We start from the raw sequence: 3,350 nt of genomic DNA, 5'->3' as shown, positions 1-3,350 counted from the left end.
AAACCGACCGGCCGCCCCCCCCCCCCCCATTACACCTTTCCTTACAACAATGTGTACCTTAACCTAAACTATACTGTACCTTAACCTAAACTATACTGTACCTTAACCTAACCTATACTGTACCTTAACCTAACCTATACGGTACCTTAACCTAACCTATATTGTACCTTAACCTAACCTATATTGCGCCTTAACCTAACCTCTATTGTAACTTAACCTAACCTATATTGCTCCTTAACCTAACCTATATTGCACCTTAACCTAACCTATATTGCACCTTAACCTAACCTATATTGCGCCTTAACCTAACCTATATTGCGCCTTAACCTAACCTATATTGCGCCTTAACCTAACCTATATTGCGCCTTAACCTAACCTATATTGCGCCTTAACCTAACCTATATTGCGCCTTAACCTAACCTATATTGCGCCTTAACCTAACCTATATTGCGCCTTAACCTAACCTACATTGCGCCTTAACCTAACCTATATTGCGCCTTAACCTAACCTATATTGCGCCTTAACCTAACCTATATTGCGCCTTAACCTAACCTATATTGCGCCTTAACCTAACCTATATTGCGCCTTAACCTAACCTACATTGCGCCTTAACCTAACCTACATTGCGCCTTAACCTAACCTACATTGCGCCTTAACCTAACCTATATTGCGCCTTAACCTAACCTATATTGCGCCTTAACCTAACCTATGTTGCGCCTTAACCTAACCTATGTTGCGCCTTAACCTAACCTATGTTGCGCCTTAACCTAACCTATGTTGCGCCTTAACCTAACCTATGTTGCGCCTTAACCTAACCTATGTTGCGCCGTAACCTAACCTATGTTGCGCCGTAACCTAACCTATGTTGCGCCTTAACCTAACCTATGTTGCGCCTTAACCTAACCTATGTTGCGCCGTAACCTAACCTATGTTGCGCCGTAACCTAACCTATGTTGCGCCGTAACCTAACCTATGTTGCGCCGTAACCTAACCTATGTTGCGCCGTAACCTAACCTATGTTGCGCCGTAACCTAACCTATGTTGCGCCGTAACCTAACCTATGTTGCGCCGTAACCTAACCTATGTTGCGCCGTAACCTAACCTATGTTGCGCCGTAACCTAACCTATGTTGCGCCGTAACCTAACCTATGTTGCGCCGTAACCTAACCTATGTTGCGCCGTAACCTAACCTATGTTGCGCCGTAACCTAACCTATGTTGCGCCGTAACCTAACCTATGTTGCGCCGTAACCTAACCTATGTTGCGCCGTAACCTAACCTATGTTGCGCCGTAACCTAACCTATGTTGCGCCGTAACCTAACCTATATCGTATCTTAACCTAACCTATATCGTATCTTAACCTAACCTATATCGTATCTTAACCTAACCTATATCGTATCTTAACCTAACCTATATCGTATCTTAACCTAACCTATATCGTACCTTAACCTAACCTATATTGCCCCTTAACGTAACCCATATTGCGCTGTAACCCAACACACGTTGGGCCTTAACCCAACACACGTTGGGCCTTAACCCAACACACGTTGGGCCTTAACCCAACACACGTTGGGCCTTAACCCAACACACGTTGGGCCTTAACCCAACACACGTTGGGCCTTAACCCAACACACGTTGGGCCTTAACCCAACACACGTTGGGCCTTAACCCAACACACGTTGGGCCTTAACCCAACACACGTTGGGCCTTAACCCAACACACGTTGGGCCTTAACCCAACACACGTTGGGCCTTAACCCAACACACGTTGGGCCTTAACCCAACACACGTTGGGCCTTAACCTGCTCTGTAATTGTCATACGACGCGTTAAATTAGTGTAGTGTTGCCTAACTGCAACCCCCGCAATATAGTTTGCTACTCGCACTGCCCGGTCCCCAGTGTATCGCTTCATGTTAAACACCTTGCAGCTATACACTGTAATGTGGATGGCAGCAGGACGTACATGCTCAATGCCCTTTGCAGTTGTTCATTGGCATTCGCAGTTGTTCATTGGCATTCGCATGGCGAAGCACTTAGCCTACGCTGTGGTATGGCCTGTGTCAACTGTCCGCTGATATTGTACGTCCAAATCACACACTGTACTGCACATTGGTCCTCATGTACTGAATGATACATCGTGGTACATGTGACCGTACAACGACTGCGCCAACAACGGCGAACCATGCGGTCCAAATGTTGTGCACGCAGCTACGTGTCGTCTCCCTATAAGAGCTGGATTGCAGTGTGGTATGCCCTGGATGGCGATCAGCATGAGCCGTCTGTTGATGTAGTGGCGCGTGTTGTCAGACGTTGTCGTCTCTTCTCACACACCGTGATAGCATGGTGCACTGCGTTCCACATCTGCGACATGCGACAGAGGCCGGTTGACAGTCGTTCGCGCAATGGACATCGCATACGTACGGGGGCCACCTTCCACGTGTTTGCGAAGCGTGCACATGTTGTTGCGTGTATGTGGGCAGACATAGTGTGTCGTGACACCTGACACAGGCATGCAACAATCGTTGAATTTGCAAATGGCGATGGACGCCTACGTTTGCTGGTGACGTTACGCAAATGAACAACTGGTAAACCGTTGTGGTGCGGTTGTTCTCGCTAGAGGTGAATCAGTGATGGCGACGATCGGTTGAGCTACCAACCGGTTGTTTCAGCGATACCCACCATGCCCACGAACGTGAATGGCATGTGGGTGTGAAGCGATACGCGGCGGTGGCTGGGTGGGACCGGCCCCGGCCGGTGAGGGGGGGCCTCCCGGCGTGCTGGCCGCGCGGTGCGTGGGCGCACGCGCTACAGCCGGCTGGTGGGGGCGGCCACTGGCAGGCGCGCCGGCCGACGGAGGCGGCAGGCGGCGCAGCTGCGCGCCGGCGCACCCTGCACGCGGCGCCGTGCGGCCAAAGTAGGTCCTCGCGGGCCCGGTGCGAAGCGCGGTGGACATCTGCAGTGTGCTGGTCCGATTGAGGACTGTGTGCGCTGAGGATGCGCCGCCGCCCGGCGCTCGGCGCCGCGACGCCGTCTGCTGCTCGGTCGCCTCTGCGGTTCTCGCAGGTGGTTTGTATCGCAGCTGTGCGGACGTGTTGGCGCGTGCGCTGTGCTGGGAGAGTTCGCTTCGGCACCTAAGTGGGGCTTTTGTCCTTCTGTGGCGCTGGCGTTGGAGCTGCCGGTCACCGTAGGTGGCGCGTGTTGTCTCCCGCCGGCAATGCCACGACAGCACGCTCCCGGGCCTCTGTCGGCAGCGGCAAGCTCAGTTGGGAGCACGGGTGGTCGCACCTAAAGCGTCTACTCGCCAAACTCCGGGCGATTGCGCCTCTCTCGAACCCGACCAAGTACTTAGG

This window comes from Schistocerca serialis, unplaced genomic scaffold, assembly GCF_023864345.2.
Source record: "Schistocerca serialis cubense isolate TAMUIC-IGC-003099 unplaced genomic scaffold, iqSchSeri2.2 HiC_scaffold_1185, whole genome shotgun sequence".
Classification (NCBI taxonomy): domain Eukaryota; kingdom Metazoa; phylum Arthropoda; class Insecta; order Orthoptera; family Acrididae; genus Schistocerca; species Schistocerca serialis.
This window is presented reverse-complemented; position numbering follows the sequence as displayed.